The sequence below is a fragment of the Mercurialis annua genome, linkage group LG5 (genome assembly GCF_937616625.2).
Source record: "Mercurialis annua linkage group LG5, ddMerAnnu1.2, whole genome shotgun sequence".
Lineage (NCBI taxonomy): Eukaryota > Viridiplantae > Streptophyta > Magnoliopsida > Malpighiales > Euphorbiaceae > Mercurialis > Mercurialis annua.
The window spans coordinates 24,795,983-24,805,031 of NC_065574.1; the positions used below are offsets into that span (position 1 = coordinate 24,795,983).

General features: G+C 36.2%; 1 long non-coding RNA gene across 1 annotated transcript; it reads left to right on the forward strand.

Moving 5' to 3' along the window:
* Positions 1-577: 577 nt before the first annotated feature.
* Positions 578-2,097, forward strand: LOC126682895 (uncharacterized). Its single transcript, XR_007641553.2, has 4 exons — positions 578-810; positions 900-953; positions 1,064-1,139; positions 1,858-2,097. It is a non-coding gene; the product is annotated as an uncharacterized LOC126682895 (long non-coding RNA).
* The last annotated feature ends 6,952 nt before the right edge of the window (positions 2,098-9,049 follow it).

The following is a 9,049-nucleotide window of genomic DNA, read 5'->3' on the forward strand; positions in this document are numbered from 1 at the left end:
TAGAATAATAATTTAAATGGAAAATTATTATGCGATAAATTGGATTTAATCGAGACAAAAAAAAGGAGGAATAAAATAAAATAAGTTGGAAAGTCAGAGCGAATAATATTCACGCCAAGGTCCGTGAAATATTATTAATAAACGATTGTCAAAATTTCGTAAGAATACGAAATCGTTTTAGAAGATAGTTTGACGATTAGTTAAAAATAAGGATTAAAGTGCAAATTAGCCACTTTAAGGACTAAAGTGGACTTTTAACCACAAACTTCCGGAGGAAGTTGTGTTTTACTCTATTTTCTCAAGATAAGAAAATAATATCGATTAAGTGGTTATCGATGGTCATTAAAGTGAAATATTGGACGAAAAAGTGCAAGTTAGCTCAAAATGGAAATTTGAGCGTTTTTGGCCAAAATTGCCAAAATAAATTATTGGAAAGTAAAATAGTAAGGTATATGACTAATATTATTTATTTAGATATAAATAATACGGAATTTATCAAAAATTGAATGATTAAAGGTTTAGTGGACTAAATTGGACGAAAGATAAGTTCAAAAGTTAAGTTTGAGGAGGTGGCAACTTCAAGGACTAAAAGAGACACTTTTCCACTTAATATCATCACCTACACAATGAATATTCATTCATTTAAAAACCTATTTGCAGCAAATGGAAAAAAAATTCGTAACTCTCTTCACCATTTCCTCCCAAATCTTCAAAATACCATATTTCCTTCATTTCAAGTCCGAATTGAGCGATTCTTGCGGCCACGGAACGAGAAAATGATTTTCTACAGATCTATGGCTTCAATTTGAGGTAATAAAATCAAAATATGGTCAAGGTTTAAGCTGTGAATTTCGGAATTTTTAGGTTTAATGCAGTTAGTGTTTAATTGATGTTGTTAGGTGTTTATAAGCTTGAATTGGATGCAAATTTATGATGGAGCTAAGATTTTCAAGGTAAGATAATCAATTTTAGTCTTCATGGTTAGTTTTCATGGATTGATGATAGTAAAAAAGTTAGGGTTTATAAGTCTTAATTGTGGATTTTGTTGATTGTTCATTACAAGGTGAAAGTGAGCTTTAATGGAGGATTGTTGGTGAGGAATTGAAGCTTGGAAGCTTCGGCCATGGAGTATCTTTAAGGTAAGGGATTTTCTGAAATTGGATGAGTTTGAATTGATGAAATTAAATGAGAATTGAGTAGAGTTTTGTGATTATTAGTGATGTTTGATGATTGAATTGTGTATAAGATTAGTTGTTGATTGAATTGTTGAATGAATTGATGGTGAGTTTGAGGATTGTGTTTGTGTGTTGTTGATCTTAAGCCCTGGGTAGGCTCTGTCCAGCCCTCCCATTCCCCGGATTGGCTTTCGTTTAGTTAGTTTTAATAGACGTTACTACGAAAACTAGTTGGACGTTTTGTAGAATCTGTTCTTGCAGAAAAGCTATCTTGTATGAACCATATCTTGAGTTCTATAACTCCAAATAAAGTCCCGTTTGTTGATACGGAAACTTTAGGATGTTAACTATAATTGTTTAAGTTTGCGTTTCTGTTGAATCGGACTCTACATTATTCATTTTAGACAGAACATTTTGGGGTGTAATCTGCCCTGCTATTTCGGGACAGGTCAAGGTCTTAACTTATGAGCTTGTTTTCGACACCTTCGGTGCGTTTCATGGTCCGAGACCTAAATGAAAGTCGTAGGCGACGTTCTAAACTTTAAGAATGTCAATTTTCTTTAGGGGTCAGACTATTTTAAGTAAGCGGTTTCCATAGCCGAAGTTGGCTAGAAACATAATTTTGGATAAGTTATAAATAGCTAGAATTTTATTAATTCTTGCTATTATTATATTTGCATAGATCGGACGAGCGACTATCGACGAGGCTTGAGAAAAAAAAAACGGATCGAGATATCGTCATGCTTATTTGAAGAGTTTGGATAGCAAGTGGTGAGTACACTTTAAATTACTCGCTAATATTCGTAAAGCTACGTATTTCAATACGAAAGCTATATGAATATTTTTATGTTTAAATGTATGTTCTTAAAATGCATATATATGTATGTTTTGAAAATGATGTTTTATTGTATTGTGCTATTTTGATGATAATAATACAAGTAAATGAAAAGAGTATATATGTTTAAACATCGGGGATGGGTAAAGTAATAAAATGTGAATCGAACCAAATATAAATAAAAAGAATATAGTACATTCCTATATGTACTACTATGCAAATATTTATAAAGAAACTTAGTACGTTCCTATACGTACTATTAATCATAACAAATACCCATATGTGCGTGTGTTATAAATGTATGTTGTAGATTGTTTTGTGCATGTCATGGTCCATAAAGGATCAAGAAAACCAAAGATGAAATATCAAAACGACTAACTTATGTAATAAGAAAATGTACTATGGTATATCCAATAATATGAATTTGAGATACGAGGTTGAACTCGATAGAACTATCACGGGACCTGTATCTCATCCATTCTCGATAATAGTCCTCGGGACTCATACGAAATAAAAAGTAAGTGCGATACATCGAGAATCAATACGAAACAAGATCGAGACACAATGTGAACAAACTTTCCTATTAAACGACAATAGGAATTATATGAATCGACAGTTAAATTCAAAAGACTTGCAGGGTGCAGAGTCCGAATGCAGACACAAAGGTAACTCGGTTGAACTATCTCGGGATCTGTGTCTGGTGAGTAACTCGGTTGAACTATCTCGAGAATCACAACTTGGGATTAAGTAGTGGCATGAGTAACTCGGTCGAACTATCTCGGAACTGTGCCACATGGTTGAAGGTAACTCGGTTGAACTATCTCGGGACCCAACCATATGGATCAAGTCACAAGGGACTTGCCAATGATTTAATTCGATTGAGAATCATGATGTTATAACCTAAGATTTAAGATTCGGTCGAAAACTAATGAAACAAAACGAGAAAAGAAAAATATCAATAACATATTAAGAAATCAAAGATGTCAAATACGTATAAACTATAAGTTTATGAAATAAATAAAGAGCTATGAAGGAAAGTAAAGAGCGTATGCAATATGATTTCAAAAGAGTATTTTCTATATATAAAATGGGTTTTCAACGGTTTTAACCCTTTATGTGATATTGCGTGTAATTTGTTGAACTCACTCAGTTTTATACTAACCCCGTTACTCCTCCCATTTTTCAGGGATAGCATGATATGATTTGGAAAGTCAAGCTTCCGAAGTTTTAACTCTCGGAAGTCATTTGCATAAGAAGTGAAAGAAGGTTTTCATTCTAGCGGTCCGCAGTAGTCTAGATGTTTTTGTCTATGTATTTGTACAATGCGTTTTAACTCTGATGTTTTTGTAAAATGGGGTCACATGTATTTTGATATATAAAATATGATTTGATTTGCGAAAAATTTACACAGGTTTTTAGGCTTGCTACGGGTTTCGGAGCTACCACTCCCATTCCCTAGCGCCGGTCGCGACTCATTAATTTGGGTCGTGACAAAACGTTTAAAACGTTACGAAACAAATCCAAACGTTTAAAACGTTACAAAACAAATCCAAACGTTTCTTCCTTTTAGCGATTTAAGCAAAACATTTACAAACATCACGAAACAAATCCCAGTATTTCACCTTTGTAGCGTTTTAAACCAAATGTTTAAAACCTTACGAAACCAATCCAAACGTTTAACCTTTTTAGCAATTTACGCCAAACGTTTACAAATGTTTCGATACAAATCCAAATGTTTCCCCTTTTTAGTGATTTAAGCCAAACGTATATAAACGTTTCACCTTTTTAGAGATTTAGGCCAAACGTATACAAACGTTACGAAAAAAATCCAAACTTTTCCCCTTTTTAGCGATTTAAGCCAAACGTTTAAAACGTTACGAAACAAATCCAAACGTTTCACCTTTTTAGCGATTTAAGCCAAACGTTTACAAACGTTATGAAACAAATCAAAATGTTTCACCTTTTTAGCGATTTAGGCCAAACGTTTACAAACATTACGAAAGAAATCCAAACGTTTCACCTTTTTAGCGATTTAAGCCAAATGTTTAAAACGTTACAAAACAAATACAAATGTTTCTCCTTTTAGTGATTTAAGCCAAACATATACAAACATTACGAAACCAATCCAAACGTGTCACCTTATTAGCAATTTAAGCCAAACGTTTAAAACGTTACGAAACCAATCCAAATGTTTCACCTTTTTACCGATTTAAGCCAAACGATTACTAACGTTACCAAACAAATCCAAACGTTTCACCTTTTTAGCTATTTAAGCCAAACATTTAAAATGTTACGAAACAAATCCAAACGTAAACCAACGTTACGAAACAAATCCAAACGTTTCACCTTTTTAGCATTTATGCCAAACATTTAAAACGTTGCGAAACCAATCCAAACGATTCGCGTTTTAAACGATTTAGGCGAAACGTATACAAACGTTACGAAAAAATCTAAACGTTTCCCCTTTTTAGCGATTTAAGCCAAACGTTTAAAACGTTACGAAACAAATCCAAATGATTAAAATGTTACAAAACAAACCGAAACGTTTATCTGTTTTAGCGATTTAAGCCAAACGTTTACAAATGTTACGAAACAAATCCAAACATTTCCCCTTTTTAGCGATTTAAGCCAAACATTTAAAATGTTACGAAACAAATCTAATCGTTTAAAACGTTACAAAAAAACCCAAATGTTTCTCCGTTTTAGCGATTTAAGCCAAACGTTTACAAATGTTATGAAATAAATGCAAATGTTTTCCCTTTTTAGCGATTTAAGACAAACGTTTAAAACGTTACAAAACAATTCCAAACCTTTAAAACGTTATAAAACAAATCCAAATGTTTCTCCTTTTTAGCGATTTAAGCCAAACATTTACAAACATTACGAAAAAAATACAAGCTTTTCCCCTTTTTAGCGAGTTAAGCCAAACGTTTACAAACGTTACGAAATAAATTCAAACGTTTCACCTTTTTAGCGATTTAGGCCAAACGTTTACAAATGTTAAGAAACAAATCCAAACGTTTCACCTTTTTAGCGATTTAAGCCAAATGTTTAAAACGTTACGAAACAAATCCAAACGTTTAAAATGTTATAAAACAAATCCAAACGGTTCTCCTTTTTAGCGATTTAAGTCAAATGTATACAAACGTTACGAAACTAATCCAAACGTTTCACCTTTTTAGCGATTTAAGCCAAATGTTTACAAACATTACGAAACAAATCCCAACGTTTCATCTATTTAGCAATTTAAGCCAAACATTTAAAACGTTACTATATACACCTATGTTTCGGACATGTAAAAAGTGATAAGGAACTGAAGCGTCCAATGATGATTTCCAGAGAAATCTGTCCGGGTGATGAGCTTTTGATTTGCTTGCTGGAATCTAAGCAGGCGTAATCTGTGCACAGTTGTAAACTTGGAGGATCAAAACGTAATTAGGCGTGAATAGCCCATACAAATTCAAAGAGATTGTAATCTAAGTCTAGAAATTGGACTAATTTCCATATCGTAGAAGTTTATGGGCAACTTTGCAAGTTTAACGGACTCAAATTGACCTTAACCAAACCCATAGGACCTTAGTAGCCTTTTTAAACACTTTTAGGCACCAAAGCGGACTTTTAGCAATCTTTTACTTAGCCACCAATCTTTAATACGAATTGAATTAATTAAATAGAGTTTCATGCTAATCTTAACACCTAATGACTTATCACTTAACAGTTTAAACCCTAGAAGACTCTAACCAAACCCTAGGTCACCCCTAATCCCTATAAATACAGCCTTAAGCCAGCCTGGCTAAGGGTGGCACACAAACCCTAAAATTAACCAGTGGAATTCGGCCACCTCACATACACACACACACTAAATCCAGTCCTGAAAACACTAAACACGTGTTAATTATCCAAGAACGCAAGCCCTGCACAAATTCGAAGCTGGATTCCGCATCCACTTCGCTAGAAAACGAGCCAAGGACTCAGAACAGTATTTCTGAGGACCCTAGATATTGTTCTTTTGATTTTGCCATATTTTGCATGTATAATTATCATAATTGATGTATTTGTGAACTTTAGGATGCATGTTTAGCCTATGATTGCTTATTTGCCATTAAATAGCCTTAATCAATCAATTCGATGATTTTAATAAACACCAAAAAATTTGATGAAAAAGCATGTTTATCACTGTAATTAGTTGTTTTTAATGTTCAATACTAGAAAACAATCAATGTAGAACTCTTAGAATGTTTTCTGGTATTGAACATTAAAAATATCTAATTATAGTGATTAACATGTTAATCACTGTACTTTTAAACGCAACAATAAACCGGCGCCGCCGCCATGTTGTACTGCCGGTGCCGGCACCATGAACCGGCGCCGTGTTCTTCCTCCCTCAACTCCCCAGACTTGATCCCAGATCCTTCTAGACGCGATCCAAACTTCAAAACATGTTTTCGGGCTCATCCGGACTCCAAATCAGGCTCAGTTTGAACCCAGACGTATATAATTTACTGTAGTTTAATATTATGTAATGTAACGGGCCAGACTCGATGTAAAACAGACCCAGAAGTCCAAATATGTAACATAGTGTATAAACTAGGCCCACGAGCCCAAGGCCCATCAAACCAGCAACTTCTAGAGCCGATTCTGGGCTAACCCAAACTCGGAATCGACTCCGGATCAAACCAGTAGAACCGGACCGACGAGACGCACAACTCTTATGATCTAACCGAAAGACAATTCCAACCAGACCGATGCTCAAAACCCACACGAGTGCCAGACACTCAAAGTCAACGAGGTTTAAAAGTATCTTTAACCTTGTATGTATATCCAACTGCCCCTGAGCATGCTGATAATGTTTACTGCTTTCCAAAAGCATCCAAATCCAATAATGAACCGGTTAAAGGACTAATCACCCAAAATTGGCCCATTAATGCAATTCCAGCCCATCACTTAGACATCATAGGATTAATACAAAAATGTAGTAATGGTTGTATATGTTTTTCAAGACTCACCTAAAAAAATCAATCAATCACATTTATACATCCGGTTTTAGGCTTTGTGCATGTAATCAATCCAGACCTGCCAGACTTATGACTGTTTGCTATAAACCTCTAAGGTTAGATGTTTGCTTAGGAGTACCTGTTACTTGCCTCAAATGCCAGTCCAGATCGAGTCATGTGCGCGTCTAACGTGTTTACTGATTTCATCACTGTTTATTTACAACTTTCATATCCTGTGGACTGAATATATTGTTGAGATGAGATATAAAACGAATATGTCCATAAAATAAAGCCGGTAACAGATAAGCCAAGCACATGAGACTCGGGGAGGTCCACGAACCCTTGTCTTTAGTCTGATGCATGATAGTCTTATCGGAGGCGAGTAAGGCTTTCCAGTCGGTTAAAAGGCATTTCCTAGTTTAACTAGGTGGCGACTCCATTTTTCAAACCATTTCCAGATCAAGAAGTCAGCCATAAGCATTGGGCGAGTGGCCCTCGAACCTCGCTCAGCTCACAGTGGCGACTACACTGGGGATAAAACAACTGTTTTTAAAACATAAACATAAAAATGTTTCATAATTGTTTTCAAAAACGGTTTCCATGGACCTAAACCGCACGGTTTGCGCCTTATCAATCACCGGCTATATTTTCCAGACATATTCGCACATGTTGCATTGCATTAGAAATTTATCTTCTCACCTACTCTCTAGGAGTCCCCATCAAGCCCCGATACTCATAGCCGCTCTCACGCTCTGGCTTTGCACTCCACTGCCCAGAACGTCTTTTGTAGAGCATTATCATTCACAGCCCAGTACCTTGTCGTTTGTACTCGTGATTGAGGAGACCTATCAAAGGTATATATGTATGTGGGAGCCTTAAGCCGGTTACTACAAAAACATAATGACTCATCCCACATGCATTCCAGCTTAGACACTACCCTCTAGGAAAATACTCAAAATAATGATTGTACTTGAGGCACGACTGCCAATGTAATGATTCTAAATTCAATGTTTCAAAAACTACTATTTCAATCTCAGTCTTAGGTCTGGCCTAACAAATTTTCCAGTTTGAAAACCAGATTTTCAAAACTTCCAGTTAGGCCAGACCTAAAAGAAACAAATCTGATTAAGTGATACACCTTTGCTTAATCAAACCTCCAATAACCAGTCTAATGAAAACTCCTTTTGCTAGATACAGCCGCCAGGCTAAATCAAACTCCAGATTTCAAAACGGACTTCCACGTCCACCCTACATGTTTTCTTTCCATAAAGGGATTTAGAGTCATTACATCGACAAAAATGCTGTCTATCTGTTTTAGAATTGCTAGAAGAGAGCTTTTCTGCAGGAACGTCAACTCTTGCATTGCGATGCGAGGGTCCATACCAAACCACCTAGGGATAAACCTCACCTGGAACGCGTGTGTGGGAGAAATAAGGTTGGAAGGAACAACGTGTCTCTGTGATATTAAACTGTTCTATGTGCCAAACTTGCTACGTGCTATGTGTTCAAAACTAACCCTGCATCTCATGCATCTGCATCTCATGCATCCAGCATCATATAAACATCACATACTAACCCCTTGTGGATGAAGCCACCAGAATTACTCGCCCTGCTGCTCTCTAGTAAAGGCAATCAGGACGACTCTTCAGACCTGAGAGCCCTCCCAAGTCACCAACGACGCCTCTCACACTAGCACAGCAAGCCAAGTTAGTCTGGGACTGACTCAGCAACTTTGGTTCTAGAAGCACCTCCAGCATATTCTCTCGACCAGCCAGCTCAATCAACATATTTGAAATGAACACAGGGACCCCTGTCACTCAAGGCCAGCTCAACCAGATGAAAGGGGAAGTCATGGCCTCCGTCAAGCAACATAATGAAGACCTGAAGAAATGGTTTGAGAATATCATAAGGGCTCAACTAGGTGGCCAAAACAATGAGCATAACGCTACTGAGGACCAAATAGCAGAAGCGGCAGGAAACGATAAGTCCGGAAGGAAGTTTAGGAGAGAATGAACCAACCCGAATTGGTTCACTAATGCGATGTA